The 17,196-nt window shown below is 38.1% G+C and overlaps 1 pseudogene; it reads left to right on the top strand.

The window, feature by feature from the left end:
* Nucleotides 1–56: 56 nt before the first annotated feature.
* On the top strand, nt 57–16,139 carry LOC133242574 (dynein light chain 1, cytoplasmic-like; annotated as a pseudogene).
* The last annotated feature ends 1,057 nt before the right edge of the window (nt 16,140–17,196 follow it).

The raw sequence follows: 17,196 nt of genomic DNA on the forward strand, positions 1-17,196 counted from the left end.
GACTTGGTTGGGCCTGCGTTTTGTGCCCTTCCAAGATCTGAGCAGCTCAGGTGACCATGTGTTTGGCAAGCACAGTCTCCCCATTTGGGGAGTACATCTTATCACCTCCCCGGTACCAGCCGCTCGGTTTCCTGGGTGGCAGCGGGCACGCCCACTTCAGGTGTTCCGTGTGTCTTCTGAGAGCTGATCTCTGGCTGTGACCCTCCCTGAGGATGTCAACCATCAAGGATCCCAGGAGGACTTGGTTAGCAACTGGGAGCCTGCTTGAAGTTTGGTAGAGGATGCCTCTCTGAGGCTTAGATTTCCCCTTTCTGGCTCTGGCTGCCCCCCACCTGCCTCCCTGTCTCTGGCCGGGGATAGGCTCGTCTGCAACCTGCTAGCTCTCCTCCGGTATTCGCTCAGTCCTTTGTTCTGTGAGCAGGCCTGGCAGTGCGTTAGGTTAGGGCTTTTCACTAGATAGTCTCTCTCTCTCTCTCTCTCTCTCTCTGGCTATCCCACAGTTTGGGTTGCTATCTCACATTAGTTCCCTCAGATTTCCCTCAGGGCATTCAGGCTTGGTCCTTAGCCTATGCAATGCAACCCATGCCTCCCTGTTCAGCCCCTGCTTGCTGGTAGTGGATGTGAGCACTGGGAGTTGCCATTAGGCACATAACCTGTGGGTTTTATTTATTTATTTATTTTTCCTCCCAGTTATGTTGACCTCTGAGATTTCAAAACTCCACACAGACACACTGGTGAGAGGGTTTTCTGGTGTTTGGAGACCTCTCCTCTTCTAAGACTCCCTTCCTGGGACGGATATCCATCTCTACCTCTTTTGTCTCTTTTTATCTTTTATGTTTTTTCCTACTTCTGTTCGAAGACAGTGGACTGCCTTTCTGGGTTCCTGATGTCCTCTGCCCGCATTCAGAAGTTGTTTTGTGCAATTTGTTCAGTATTCAAATATTCCCTCGATGAATTTGTGGGGGAGAAAGTGGTTTCCGTGTCCTATTCCTCTGCCATCTTAGGATCACCTCCAATATCTTTGGTTTTGAAACAGAAGAATTTTTAGGGGAAGAAACATTCTCTTCTTCGAAATATTTTTCTTAGACCATTGTTGTATGAGTGTTAACAAATATTTACTAACTTCCACATTGTATAAGAGCCAAAAAGAGTTTTTTATTTGTGCCAAGAGTCTTGAAAAATCCCACGGATTTAATTTTACTTATTTTAACTGTACAAAGTAGAAATGAAAAGGAAGTTATCTCTGTTTTTAGCTCAGTTCCAGATTGGCCCAATCAGTACTTTTTGGTTAAAGAAGCCATGAAAGCATAATTTACAGTTATTTAAAAACAAAATATACTTTTTCCCCCTTCAATCTTCCTGTAGATAATACAAACCCCAACCAAAAAGGGATTTTTCTTGAAACCTTGTTTTCCAGGCCAAGAAATAAAGCTGAAAACATATTCCCCTGGGGAACCAAGGAAGAAATTAGACTTTTTAAAGGACAGTGGGATGAGGTATTTTGAAAAATATTATCTGTCTTTGTCATATACTTTTCTTGAACAAAATAAAGTTAGGTTTAACATGGGTTTTTCATTTCCTCTTTGAAACTACATGTTGAATAAGAGACGCATGAAGCATAGCATGTGTTTCAAATGTTGTTATTCCGGTGCTCAGTTGTGTCTGACTCTTTGCAACCCCATGAACTTTAGCATGCCAGGCTCTTCTGTCCTCCACTATCTCCCAGAGTTTGCTCAGATTCATTTGTTTCAAATAGCATGCTATAAACTAATTCAAGCCAAAAAGATTGAGACAAAAGAATAATCATACTTTCACTGAAGTCTTCTCCCTGAAAGACTGACCAAAGTTATGAATAGTGTTTTCTTAAACAAGGAGAGAATAATATTCATGCTCTGGTACTAATAGTTACTAACTAAAATTACAAAGGAGGATGTAACATGAGTAAAACAGCCAAGTTGAAGAAGGAAGAAGAATTGAACCTAGAGGGGTAGGAAAACAAGCAAAAAGGGAGAAAAAAAAAAAGTCTCAGAAATCATATTTTATGCCACAGAATGAAGAATGAACCCAAAGAAATGATGACTTCAGGAATCAAGGAAACATAATCTTATTTGCAACTGGGTATATACTGATGGATATACCAGAAAGAGGATCCAAGATATAACGATATGGTTTATTCTTAAATTTGATAGCTTGAAAATGCGGTGAACATCTTTGATGAGGCTATAAAAAAATATGATAGCTTCTAGGATGAAATGAACCTCTCTACATAACTGTTCATATTATACATGTCCATATAAACACTCAATAATATGTTGCATTTAATCACTTCCACCAGCATTGGTATTCTAATTTTATACTTTTTTAAAAATTTTGTTGGTATCATTTGGAGGTCTTACTATAACCCCAAAAGTGTTTTTAAAAATAAGCCTTAGAGAAGACCAGTCAAGTTGGCAGAATAGGAGAATCTCGGGTTCACTTCTCCCCACAGGTACATCAAGAATACATCTACAAGTGAAACAATTCACTTGGAACCTGCTAAACACTAGCAGATAACCTTGGACACCTTAGAGGACAAGAAAAGATCCCAGCATAACCAGGTAGAATGGAGAGAAATGGAAGAAAAAGAAAAGAGTAAACAGGATGGGACCACATCCTGGGGAGGGAGATGAAGAAGATGAGAGGTTACCACTCTAAGGGAAGCCCCGCACATGTGGCAGAATACACTGAAATAGAAAGGGGCCTTCAGGGGCTATCAAAAGAAAATGCAGTGGTTTGTCTGTGGTGGGCAGGACAGAACAAGATTTGCATAGATAATCTGTACCACAGCCTTGCATGACCCAGCCTGAGATGGGTGTCCCCCAGTGCAGATGGGAGCTGGGTGCTGAAGCATTGGGTTAGGAGAGTGGACCCAGAGAGAGGATACCTGTTGGCTGCTCAGAGATGGCCTAAAGGGACAGAAGTGAGGAGAACAGCTCTGTGAGGACAGCCTGAGGGGATGGGCTGAAGCACTCCCCAATCAGGAAAACTCCTAGAGGAAGTGTGGACTGACTTGGAAGTGAGGTGCCATTGTTGAGTGGGGCACAAGGGGTAGGGCTACCATGGTGACTTCTCTCTCCACATGCTAGCCCCTGCCTCTGTGGGAACTGGAGGCATTCCCAATAGAGCAAGTGTGTGTACCCAAATCATAGCTGCCTTATCCTTCTCTCTGAGCAAGTACATAAGTCCCAGTCAGTTTCTGCCTTTGCCCCCTTTCACCTGAGCAAGGAACAAACACTTGAGGATGGCCCACACATAGAGGTAGGCCTGAAACAAAAGCTGAGCCCAAGGGGCTATGTGACTAAGGAGGAGGAATAGAAATCTCTGTTCTCCAGAAGCCATGGATTGAATACCCGCTATCAGCCTGGTGTATCCAATGCCTATGGAAAATCTTAATGGAAAAGTGCTCCCAGGAGGGAGACCAATCTAGCTTTAGTACCTGTGGATTTTTGAGAACACATATACGCAGGACATGGGCTCTGAGTTGTGACCACAGTGCCCACAGTGGGTCCAGAGGGTTTATTTGTGGAGGGTTTCCAGTCCTAGCCGCTGGACTCCCAGAGAATTCCTGGCCCCAGGAAATATTAATTGGCAGGAACTTTCCCAGAGGTCCCCATATTGGACCAAGTCTCAGCTCCAACCAAAAAGCTGCAAGGTCCAGTGTTCAATGCCTCAGGCCAAACAACAAGCAAGAGAGGAACACAGCCTCACCCATTACCAGAGAGGCTGCCTAAAGTCATATTAAGCTCATAGACACCCCCAAACACACCCCTTGACACGGCCCTGCTTACCAAAGGGACAAGACCCAGCTTCACCCACAATAGCACAGGCACCAATATCTCACACCAAGAAGCTTATAGAAGCCTCTGGACAAAATCACATATGAGGGAGTAGACACCAGAAGCAAAAGGAACTACCACCCTGCAGCCAAAAAAAGACCACAGAGTAAGGCAGACAAAATCAGAAGATAGGAATATGTTGCAGACCTACAGGAACAACTAAATTAAGAAGAGAGAAGCAATCTATCTGGCAAAGAATCCAGAGTAATGATAGTGAAGATGATCCAAGATATTGTGAAGAAAATGGAGACATGGATCAAGAAGATAAAAGAAATGTTTAACAAGAATCTAGAAGAACTAAAGAACAAATAGTGGTGAACAATAAAAAAATGAAACAAAAAATGCACTAGAAGAGATCAATAGCAGAATAACTGAGGCAGAAGAATGGATAAATGAGCTGGAAAATAGAATGACAGAAATCACTGCCAGAGAACAACAACAACAAAAAACGAAAAGAAATGAGGACTGTCTCAGAGATGTCTGGAGCAATGTTAACCACATCCATATTTGAATTATAGGCCCCAGAAGAAGAAGAAAAAGACAGAGGGCCTGAGAAAATATTTGAAGAGAATTTTACAAATCCCTAATATGGGAAAGGAAATAGTCACCCAAGTCCAGGAAATGCAAAGAGTCCCATACAGGCTAAACAAAAGAAGAAACATGCCAAGACACGTATTAATCAAACTAACAAAAATTAAATACAAAGAAAAAATACTAAAAGCAGCAAAACCAAAACAACAAATAACGTGCAAGAGAATTCCCCATAGGATTATAATCTGATTTTTCAGCAGAGCTTCTATAGGCCAAAAGAGAATGAAATGACATATTTAAAATGATGAAAGGGAAAAACCTATAACCAAAAACAGGTCACCCAGCAAAAATCACATTTAGATTCTATAGAGAAATCAAAAGCTTTCAGTTCAGTTCAGTCCTACAGTCATGTCCGACTCTTTGTGACCCCATGAATCGCACACGCCAGGCCTCCCTGTCCATCACCAACTCCCGGAGTTTACCCAGACTCACGTCCTTCGAGTCAGTGATGCCATCCAGCCATCTCAACCTCGGTCATCCCCTTCGCCTCAAGCCCACAATCCCTCCCAGCATCAGAGTCTTTTCCAATGAGTCAACTCTTCGCATGAGGTGGCCAAAGTACTGGAGTTTCAGCTTTACCATCAGTCCTTCCAAAGAAATCCCATGGCTGATCTCCTTCAGAATGGACTGGTTGGATCTCCTTGCAGTCGAAGGGACTCTCAAGAGTCTTCTCCAACACCACAGTTCAAAAGCATCAATTCTTCTGCACTCAGCCTTCTTCACAGTCCAACTCTCACATCCATACATGACCACAGGAAAAACCATAGCCTTGACTAGATGAACCTTTGTTGGCAAAGTAATGTCTCTGCTTTTGAATATGCTATCTAGGTTGGTCATAACTTTCCTTCCAAGGAGTAAGCGTCTTTTAATTTCATGGCTGCAGTCACCATCTGCAGTGATTTTGGAGCCCAGAAAAATAAAGTCTGACACTGTTTCCAATGTTTCCCCATCTACTTCCCATGAAGGGATGGGACCAGATGCCATGATCTTTGTTTTCTGAATGTTGAGCTTTAAGCCAACTTTCTCACTCTCCTCTTTCACTTTCATCAAGAGGCTTTTTAGTTCCTCTTCACTTTCTGCCATAAGGGTGGTGTCATCTGCATATCTGAGGTTATTGATATTTCTCCCAGCAATCTTGATTCCAGCTTGTGTTTCTTCCAGTCCAGTGTTTCTCATGATGTACTCTGCACATAAGTTAAATAAGCAGGATGATAATATACAGCCTTGACGAACTCCTTTTCTATTTAGAACCAGTCTGTTGTTCCATGTCCAGTTCTAACTGTTGCTTCCTGACCTGCATAAAGATTTCTCAAAAGGCAGATCAGGTGGTCTGGTATTCCCATCTCTTTTAGAATTTTCCACAGTTTATTGTGATCCACAAAGTCTAAGGCTTTGGCATAGTCAATAAAGCAGAAATAGATGTTTTTCTGGAACTCTCTTGCTTTTACCATGATCCAGAGGATGTTGGCAATTTGATCTCTGGTTCCTCTGCCTTTTCTAAAACCAGCTTGAACATCAGGAAGTTCACGGTTCACGTATTGCTGAAGCCTGGCTTGGAGAATTTTGAGCATTACTTTACTAGCGTGTGAGATGAGTGCAATTGTGCAGTAGTTTGGACATTGTCTTTCTTTGGGATTGGAATGAAAACTGACCTTTTCCAGTCTTGTGGCCACTGCTGAGTTTTCCAAATTTGCTGGCATATTGATTGCAGCACTTTCACATTATCATCCTTCAGGATTTGAAAGAGCTCAACTGGAATTCCTTCACCTCCACTAGCTTTGTTCATAGTGATGCTTTCTAAGGCCTACTTGACTTCACATTCCAGGATGTCTGGCTCTAGGTCAGTGATCACACCATCGTGATTATCTGGGTCATGAAGATCTTTTTTGTACAATTCTTCTGTGTATTCTTGCCACCTCTTCTTAATATCTTCTGCTTCCATTAGGTCCATACCATTTCTGTCCTTTATCGAGCCCATCTTTGCATGAAATATTCCCTTGTTATCTCTAATTTTCTTGAAGAGATCTCTAGTCTTTCCCATTCTGTTGTTTTTCTCTATTTCTTTGCAATGATTGCTGAAGAAGGCTTTCTAATCTCCTCTTGCTATTCTTAGAACTCTGCATTCAGATGTTTATATCTTTCCTTTTCTCCTTTGCTTTTTGCTTCTCTTCTTTTCACAGCTATTTGTAAGGCCTCCCCAGACAGCCATTTTGCTTTTTTACATTTCTTTTCCACGGGGATGGTCTTGATCCCTGTCTCCTGTACAATGTCATGAACCTCATTCCATAGTTCATCAGGAACTCTATCTATCTGATCTAGGCCCTTAAATCTATTTCTCACTTCCACTGTATAATCATAAGGGATTTGATTTAAGTCATACCTGTATGGTCTAGTGGTTTTCCCTACTTTCTTCAATTTAAGTCTGAATTTGGCAATAAGGAGTTCATGATCTGAGCCACAGTCAGCTCCTGGTCTTGTTTTTGCTTACTGTATAGAGCTTCTCCATCTTTGGCTGCAAAGAATATAATCAATCTGATTTCAGTGTTGACCATCTGGTGATGTCCATGTGTAGAGTCTTCTCTTGTGTTGTTGGAAGAGGGTGTTTGTTATGATCAGTGCATTTTATTGGCAAAACTCTATTAGTCTTTGTCATGCTTCATTCCGTATTCCAAGGCCAAATTTGCCTGTCACTCCAGGTGTTTCTTGATTTCCTACCTTTTGCATTCCAGTCCCCTGTAATGAAAAGGAGATCTTTTTTGGGTGTTAGTGCTAAAAGGTCTTGTAGGTCTTCATAGAACCGTTCAACTTCAGCTTCTTCAGCATTACTGGTTGGGGCATAGACTTGGATTACTGTGATGTTGAATGGTTTGCCTTGGAAACGAACAGAGATCATTCTGTCATTTTTGAGATTGCATCCAAGTACTGCATTTCAGACTCTTTTGTTGACCATGATAACTACTCCATTTCTTCTGAGGGATTCCTGCCCACAGTAGTAGATATAATGGTCATCTGAGTTAAATTCACCCATTCCAGTCCATCTTAGTTCGCTGATTCCTAGAATGTCGATGTTCACTCTTGCCATCTCTTGTTTGACCACTTCTAATTTGCCTTGATTCATGGACCTGACATTCCAGGTTCCTATGCAATATTGCTCTTTACAGCATCAGACCTTGCTTCTATCACCAGTCACATCCACAGCTGGGTATTGTTTTTGCTTTGGCTCCATTCCTTCATTCTTTCTGGAGTTATTTCGCCACTGATCTCAGCATATTGGGCACCTACTGACCTGGGGAGTTCCTCCTTCAGTATCCTATCATTTTGCCTTTTCATACTGTTCATGGGGTTCTCAAGGCAAGAATACTGAAGTGGTTTGCCATTCCCTTCTCCAGTGGACCACATTCTGTCAGATGTCTCCACCATGACCCACCCATCTTGGGTTGCCCCATGGGCATGGCTTAGTTTCATTGAGTTAGACAAGGCTGTGGTCCTAGTGTGATTAGATTGACTAGTTTTCTGTGAGTATGGTTGCAGTGTGTCTGCCCTCTGATGCCCTCTTGCAACACCTACTGTCTTACTTGGGTTTCTCTTACCTTGGGCATGGGGTATCTCTTCACGGCTACTCCAGCAAAGCGCAGCCCCTGCTCCTTACCTGGGATGAAGGGTATCTCCTCACCGCCTCCCTTCCTGACCTTCAATGTGGGATAGCTCCTCTAGGCCCTCCTGTGCCCGCGCAGCCACGGCTCCTTGGATGTGGGGTTGGTCCTCCCAGCTGCTGCCCCTGGCCTCGGGCGTGGGGGCGTGGGGCAGCTCCTTCCGGCTGCTGCCCCTGACGTCGGATGTGGGGTAACTCCTCTTGGCCGCCCCCCTGACCTCGGATGCAGGTTACCTCCTCTCGGCCGTTCCTGTGCCATCGAAGCCTGGCACTCTCGACCGCTTTATAGACATGCAAAAGCTGAGAGAATCCAGCACATCCAAACCAGTTTTACAATAAATACTAAAGGAACTTCTCTAAGCAGAAAACAGAAGAGAATAAAAAGAACTACAAAAGCAAGCCAAAAACAATTAAGAAAATGGCAATAGGAACATATATATAAATTACATTAAATGTAAATACATTAGCGGTGGGATGGATAGGGAGGTGGGAGGGATGTTCAGGTGGGAGGGGACATAAGTAACCCTAGGGCTGATTCATGTTGATGTTTGGTAGAAACTAAGACAATACTGTAAAGCAAGTATCTGTCAAACAAAAATAAATAAATGAAAATAAAATATAAATAGACTAAATGCTTCTACCAAAAGACACAGACTGGTTGAATAGATATGAAAACAAGACCTGTATATATGCTTTCTACCAGACCACCATTTCAAACCCAGGGACACATACAGACTGAAGAGATGGAAAAAAGATATTCCATTCAAATGAAAATTTAAAGAAAGCTGGAGTAGCAACATTCTATCAGACAAAATAGACTTTAAAATAAAGATTGTTACAAGAGACAAGAAGAACACTACATTATGACCAAGAGGTCAAATCAAGAAGACATAACAATTGTAAATACATATGCACCCAAAATAGGGGCCCTGCAACATATAAGGCAAGTGCTAACAGCCATAAAAGGGGAAATTGACAGGAACACAATAGTAGAGGAATTCAACACTCCACATTCACCAATGAGTAGATCATCCATACAGAAAATTAATAAGGAAACACAAGCTTTAAATGACATATTAGAATGGATATATTTAATTTATATTTGTGAGACATTCCAACTGAAAGGAGCAGAATACACTTACTTCTCAAGTGCATATAGAACATTCTTAAGGATAGATCACATCTTGGGCCACAAATCAAGTTTTGGTAAATTTAAGAAAATTGAAATCATATAAAGCATCTTCTGACCACAAAGATATAGAAATAAATTACAGGGAAAAAAAAAACTTTAAAGAACATGAACACATGGAGACTAAGCAATGTTATTAAATAATCAATAAACCACTGAAGAAACCAAAGAAAAAGTAAAAAATACCTAGAGATAAGCAAAATGAAAGCATGATAATCCAAAAGCTATGGGACACAACAAAGGCAGCTCTAAAAGGGAAGCTTATAGCAACAAAATCTTATCTCAGGAGACAGGAAAAAATCTCAAATAAACAACCTATTCTTACACCCGAAGCAACTAGGATAAAGAACAAACAAAACCCGATGTTAGTATGAGGGAAAAAAATCAAATATTAGGGCAAATATAAATGAAAGAGATGAAGAAAACAATAGCAAAGACAAATGATACTAAAAGGTAGTTCTCTGAAAAGATAAACATAATTGATAAACCATTAGCCAAACTCACCAAGATAAAAAGAAAGAGGACTCAAATCAATAAAATATGAAATGATAAAGGAGAAGTTAGAACTGACACCATAGAAATACAAATGATTGTAAGAAATTCCCACAAGCAACTACATGCCAATATAATGGACAACTGAGAAGAAATGGACAATTTCTTGAAAGATACATCCTTCAAATACTGAACCAAGAATAGAAAATATGAACAGACAAGTCTTAAGAACTAAAATTGAAACCATGATTAAAAACTTTCTAAGAAACAGAAATCCAAGACTAGATGAATTCACAAGCAAATTCTTTCAAACATTTAGAGAAGAGCTTCTGAAACTCTTCCCAAAAATTTCAGAGGAATCATGACACCCAAATCAGACAGATATCACAAGAAAAGAAAATTATAGGCCAATATCACCAATGAACATAGATGTTAAACTCCTCAACAGAATACTAGGAACCTGTAATCAACAACACATTAAAAAGATCATACATCCTAATCAAGTGAGATTCATCCCAGTGTTGCAAGACTATTTCAATATATGCAAATCAATCAATGTAATACACAAAAATTAGCAGACTGAAGAATAAAAGCATTGTGATTATCTCAATATATATAAAAGAATATTTGACAAAGTTCAAAATCCATTTATGATAAAAACTCTACAGAAAGTGGGCTTAAAGGGAACTAACACCAAGATAATAAAGGCCATATATGACAAACCTCCAACAAACATAGTCAATGGTGAAAAGCTGAAAGCATTTCCTCTAACATCAGAAACAAGACAAGGATGTCCAATCTTGTCACTTTTATTCAACATAGTTATGGAAGTCCTGGCCATGGGTATCAGAGAAGAAAATTAAATAAAAGGAATCCAAATTGGAAAAGAAGTAAAAGTGTCATTGTTTGCAGATGACATAATAGCATATGTAGAAAATCCTAAAGATGCTACCAGAAAATTACTAGAGGTCACCAATGAACTTAGTAAAGTTGTAGGATATGAAATTAATACACAGAAATCTGTTGCATTTCTATACACTATCAATAAAAGATAAAAAAGAAAAATTAAAAAACAATCCTATTTACCATTGCATCAAAAATATAAAATATCTAGCACTAAGCCTACTGAAGGAAGTAAAAGACCCGAACTCTAAAAATTATAAGACACTGATGAAAGAAATCAAAGATGACACAGATAGATGAAAAGATATACCATGTTCTTGGGTTGGAAGAATCACTATTGTCAAAACGATTATACTATCCAAGGCAATCTACAGATTCAGTGAAATCCTTGTCCTCTTACCAATGGCATTTTTCAAAGAACAAGGACAAAATATCTTAAAATTTTTGTGGAGACAAAAAAGACCTTGAATAGTCAAAGCCATCTTGGGAAAGAAAAACAGAGCTGGAGGAATAAGGTTTCCTGACTTCAGACTATACTACAAATGATACAGTCATCAAAACAGTATGGTATTAGCACAAAACAGGAATACAGATCAATGAACCAGGACAGAAAATCCACAGATTAATCCATGAATTTATGGTCACATAATCTGTGGTAAAGTAGGCAAGAATATACAGTGGAGAAAAAACAGTCTTTTCAATAAGTGGTGCTAGGAAAGCTGGGTAGCTCTATCTAAAAGAATGAAATTAGAACACACCCTAACACCATACACAAAGTCAAACTCAAATGTATTAAAGATTTAAATGTAAGGCTGGATACTATAAAACTATTAGAGGAAAACACAGGGAGAACACTTCCTAATATAAATTACATCAAGCTCTTTTTTTCATCATCCTTCTAGAATAATGAAAATAAAAATAAACAAATGAAAGCTAATTAAACAGTCTTATGGACTCTGTGGGAGAGGGAGAGGGTGGGAAGATTTGGGAGAATGGCATTGAAACATGTAAAATATCATGTATGAAACAAGTTGCCAGTCCAGGTTCGATGCACAATACTGGATGCTTGGGGCTAGTGTACTGGGACGACCCAGAGGGATGGTATGGGGAGGGAGGAGGGAGGAGGGTTCAGGATGGGGAACACATGTATACCTGTGGCGGATTCATTTTGGTATTTGGCAAAACTAATACAATTATGTAAAGTTTAAAAATAAAATAAAATTTAAAAAATCAAAAAAAAGAAAAAAAAATAAACAAAAGCTTTTGCACAACAAAGAAAACCATTTAGAAATGAAAAGAAAACTCCATGTTAGAGAAAATACTTCAAGTGAAGCAAACCACAAGGGATTAATCTCCAAAATGCACAAATAGCTCATGCAGCTCAATATCAAAAAAGGCAAACAGTGCAATCAAAAAATAGGTGGAAGGTCTAAATAAACATTTCTTCAAAGAAGATATATATGAAAAGATTCTCAACATCACTGATTTTTAGGGAAATGCAAAACTACAATGTTGTATCACCTCACACTGGTCAGAATGGCCATTATCAAAAAATCTATAAACCATAAATGCTGGAAAGAAGGTGGAGAAAAGGTAACCCTCCTACACTGTTGGCTGCAATGCAAACTGGTACAGACACTATGAAGAACAGTATGGAGCTTCCTTAATAAAACTGAAAACAGAGTTACAATATGATCTAGCCATCCCACTCCTGGGCATATATTTAGAGAAAACAATAATTTGAAAAATGCATGCAACTGAATGTTCACTGAAGCACTACTCACAATAGGCAGGAATGGAGCAACCAAAATATTCATCAACATAGAAATGGATAATGAAGATTGGTAGATATACATAATGGAATATTACTCAGCCAGAAAAAGGAAAAATGCATGCTATTTTTAGCTACATGGTTGAGCCTAGAGATTCTTATACTGAGTAAAGACAGTCAGACTGAGGAAGACAAATATATGATATTGCTTATAGTGGAATCTAAAAAGAGGCTACAAATGGACTTATCTACCTGGTGGGCTACCGTCCATGAGGTCACAAAGAGTCAGACATGACTGAGTGACTAACACTTTCACAAAACCAAAAGAGTTGCTGGTGTGGAAAATAAACTTGTTACTGACAGGTAAAGGGTGGAGGGATAAATTGGAATTGACACATACACACTACTATATATATCAATAACATAGATAACTAATAAGGACCTTCTGTGTAGCACAAAGAACTCCAGTCAATACTCTATAATGACCAATATGGGAAAAGAATCTAAAAAGAGTGGATATATTAATTTGTATAACAGATTCACTTCTCTGTACATTTGAAACTAACACAAAATGGTAAATCAATTATACCCCAAAATAAAAGATAAAATAAAAATAATCCTTAGAGGCAAAATAATAAGTGTAGACAGAACATGCCACTTCCCTAGAATTAACATACACAAAGTTTAGATATTGTAAGTCCTTCTAATAGAAAAGCCATCAGTTAAATAAGACACTATACTAAGGAAATGTCAGCCTGGACAACGCTTATTCATTTCAGGAACACCTACACACATACTTCAGTTTATTTTTTTTTCTATTGCTTTTCTCAACCTCCTACCTTATACTACAAGTGTTTTAGAATTCATTTTCTTCTACCTTGAATCCAAAGATTCTTTCTCTAAATACTGATTTTGAATAATCAACTCATATTATATCCAGTTTCAAAGATTCATTAGTAGACACACAACCCATCTGAAGATAGCTTGAACAAATCTAAACTTCTTATAATTCTGTAGAATTACTTATCTATAGTGGTAAATTTAATTTTTTAAAGTATTTTGACAAAATTTTTAAAGTGTTTACTTTAAATTGGGGGAATACATGTATAATCAGAGCTTCTCAAATGTTCCATGATGTTTATAAACTTATCCATGTGATGATTACATGGAAATATGTACAAATATTACAGTCAATATCCAATGGTTGATTAATGTCTAATGCTAGTTAAATAGACTGGATAATATTCAATTATCCACACAAAAATCCACACAATCTGAAATTCATACAATAAATGTTTACCTTTGATGCAAAATTCAGTCCAATTGGACCAATCATGAAAAGTATAACCATAAAAATACACCAGAGAGGTTTTTTTTTTTTTTTTTCTGTTGACTCAGTTTTGGTTAATACAGGAGAATTATCCAGCTATTTTTAGAATCTAACTTTGACTAACTATTACATATGATGTTTTCTGTATAAAATAGTGTATTTGTAATGTATGTCTATATACCTCTTGCTACACACACACACACACACACACATACATACATAAAAGTAGCGTGTTATAATAAAAAATATATTCAAAAGGAAAAATACTTTCTTTTTCTAGTTCCTTGAGGTATAAGGTTGAATTGTTTGAGATATTTCTTTTTTATTAATATAGTTTTTTTATTGCTATAAAATTCTCTCTTAGAAGTGCTTTAAATGAATCCTTAAATTTTGGTACAGTGTGTTTCCATTTGCATTTGTCTCAAAATGCTGTTATTTTCCTTTTGACTTTTTTTTTAAACTATTTTCTGTTCAGGAAATTGTTATTAAATTTCCACATATTTATGAACTTTTCAATTTTTCTCCTGTTATTGATACCTAGTTTCATTCCATTGTGATTGGAAAAGATATTCAATATGATTCCAATTTTGTTTGGTGACCTAACGTGATCTATCCTGTAGAATATCCCTTATGCACTTGAGAAGAATGCATATTCCGCTTCTGTTGTGTAGAATGTTCTGTGTATATTTCCTCTGTTTATTTGGTTTATATTGTTGTTCAAGTCTTTTTTTTACATATTACTCATCTGTCTGATCTGCTAATTGATAAATGTGGTGTATTAAAGTCCCCAACTATTATTGCATTGCTATTTTTCCATTCAGTTTTGTTAATATTTGCTTTATATATTTAGGTTTTATGACAGTGTGTGATATATGTACAAGTGCTATATCCTTTTGACATATTGACCTCTTTGCCATTGTATGTGACCTTCTTTGTCTCTTAGGACAACTTTTAATGCAATGATTATTTTGTCTGATTTGAGTATAGTTACCCCTGATCATGGCAGCTTCTATGGTTGTGTAGATGGTAAAGAATCTGCTTGCAATGCAGGAGATTTGAGTTCGATCCCTGGATCAAGAAGATTCCCTGGAGAAGGAAATGGCTACCCATTCCAGTATTCTTGCCTAGAGAATTGCATGGACAGAGGAACCTGGCAGGCTACAGTTCATGGGATCACTAAGAGTCAGACACAACCGAAGTGACTAAGCACCTATTGGCACCCATGATCTATTTTAATTATTATTGCAAAGATTATCTTTTGCCATCCCTTTATTTTCAGCCTATATGCATCCTTAATGCTAATGTGAGTCTCTTGTAGGCAGCATTTTAGTTGGATCATGCATTGTATCCATCCAGTCACTTTGTCATTTCATTGGCAATTTAATCCATTTACATTTAAGGTAATTACTGAGAAGTAAGGATTTACCATTACCATTTTGGTAATTGTTTCTGTCTGTTTTATTATTCCTTTTTTGCCTTCATCTCTCGGGGTCTTCATTTCTGATTTAGCAACTTTTATAGCAGTGTGTGTTAGTCGCTCAGTTGAGTCCGACTCTTTGCAACTGCACAAACTGTAGCCTGTCAGGTTCCTCTGTCCATGGAATTTTCCAGGCAAGAATACTGAGAGTGGGTTGCCATTTTTAGCAGTAGGCTTTGATTTATTTCTGTTTTAGCTTTTCTACCACAAGTGTTTCTCTTTGCAATTACCATGAAGCTTACCTAAAATTTCTTATAGATGCGCCACAGCTTCGGTAGCAACTGTCTCTCTACACAGGTGTGAATCTTGCTAGCCTTTCCCCCAGAAGACTGTTGCAGTCGGCCAGCCCCTGCTCCTTGGTAACTGTGTGTGACAGAAAGGGCGTGATCTAGAATGCTGATATATCGGAGGAGATGCAACAGGACTCTGTGGAGTGTGCTATTCAGGCATTGGAGAAATATAATAGAGAAGGACATTGTGGTCCATATCAAGAAGGAGTTTGACAAGAAGTACAGCCCCACCTGGCACTGCACCATGGGGAGGAACTTTGGTAGTTATGTGACACATGAAACCAAACACTTCATCTACTTCTACCTGGACCGAGTGGCCATTCTCCTGTTCAAATCTGGTTAAAAGCATGGATTGTGCTACACACCCAGTGATCCATCCAAAAACAAGGACTGCATACTAAATTCCAAATACCAGACATTGAAGTCTTCAGCCTTGCCTGAGGGAACACCTCCATCTTTGAACCTTTACTGTGTTTTGTACAGGGCATTCTCTGTACTAGTTGGTTGTGGTTATAAAGCAATTAGCAAAACATCTTACATTTGTATTTATTTTATATTCCATACCTCTCTGCAACATGTTTTCTCTCTTCAAAATCCATTCCTTTAAAGAAATAAATCTGTTGGAGAAATGTGAAAAAAATTCTTATAGTTATAACTCTTATTTATAAAATGAAGAGGTTTAATTTTAGTTGAGTTCAGTAAAATTCCTTTTTGCTTTAATATTTGTTTTTTCTAATGCATATGTGATTATTAATAGTTAATTTTCAGTTCATTAGGTGAGTAGTTTAATAAAAGACTCCAGTTAACAAACTGATGCAGGAAGTTTCAGGATGGTGAGGGAAAATTACCTATGTTTCAGAGCTACCTCAATACAACATACCCAAAATGGAATTTACTATCTTCTCCATATCCATGATTACCTCTCTCCAGTTTATTCCTCCACATAATTTTTAGAGTTTCTTTGTAAAATATAAGATTAATCATATCACTCCTCTTGAATGTTTAAATATAAAAGTCTCACCATATCTGTCAGGATAAATTCTAAACAAATTAGCAGCAGAGAATATAAAGTCTAACATTTTCTAGTTCCAACCATAACGTGACTCCTATCATTTTCTTATGGCTTCTATCAAAATATTTTTTTAATTAACCATATTAACACACTTCCCTCTCTCTCTCTCTTCCTCACTCTCATTCACCCTCTCTTTTTTTTCCATGCTTTTGTGTAACTTGTAGCAGACCCAAAATGAAGTAAGCCTCAATGAGACAGAATCCTATAAGGGAGACTACTTCTCTAATTTTGCCTAATCTAAGCAATCAAGTCTAAATAGTCAAGTAAGTTCTGCCCAGTGTAGGTGTATTGATTTGAAAGTATATAAAAGGTATTTCAATGTAGAAATTAAGTATTTTTAACACTTTGGGAAAATAAAAATATTTACTGAAAATATTAGTTCACTATCTATACTGAAAAGTAAAAGCATTTACTTTGAATGGTAAAATATCAACATCCATAAAGTGTTTATCAGCCTTCATTTTTCTTCACTAAGGAAGAGCTAATAATCTTTATAATGGTTTAAAGTGTTTATTAGCCTACTTTAGTCTAGTCTGGTTTCTCTTTTCTGTGTG

Source organism: Bos javanicus, chromosome X (genome assembly GCF_032452875.1).
Source record: "Bos javanicus breed banteng chromosome X, ARS-OSU_banteng_1.0, whole genome shotgun sequence".
Lineage (NCBI taxonomy): Eukaryota > Metazoa > Chordata > Mammalia > Artiodactyla > Bovidae > Bos > Bos javanicus.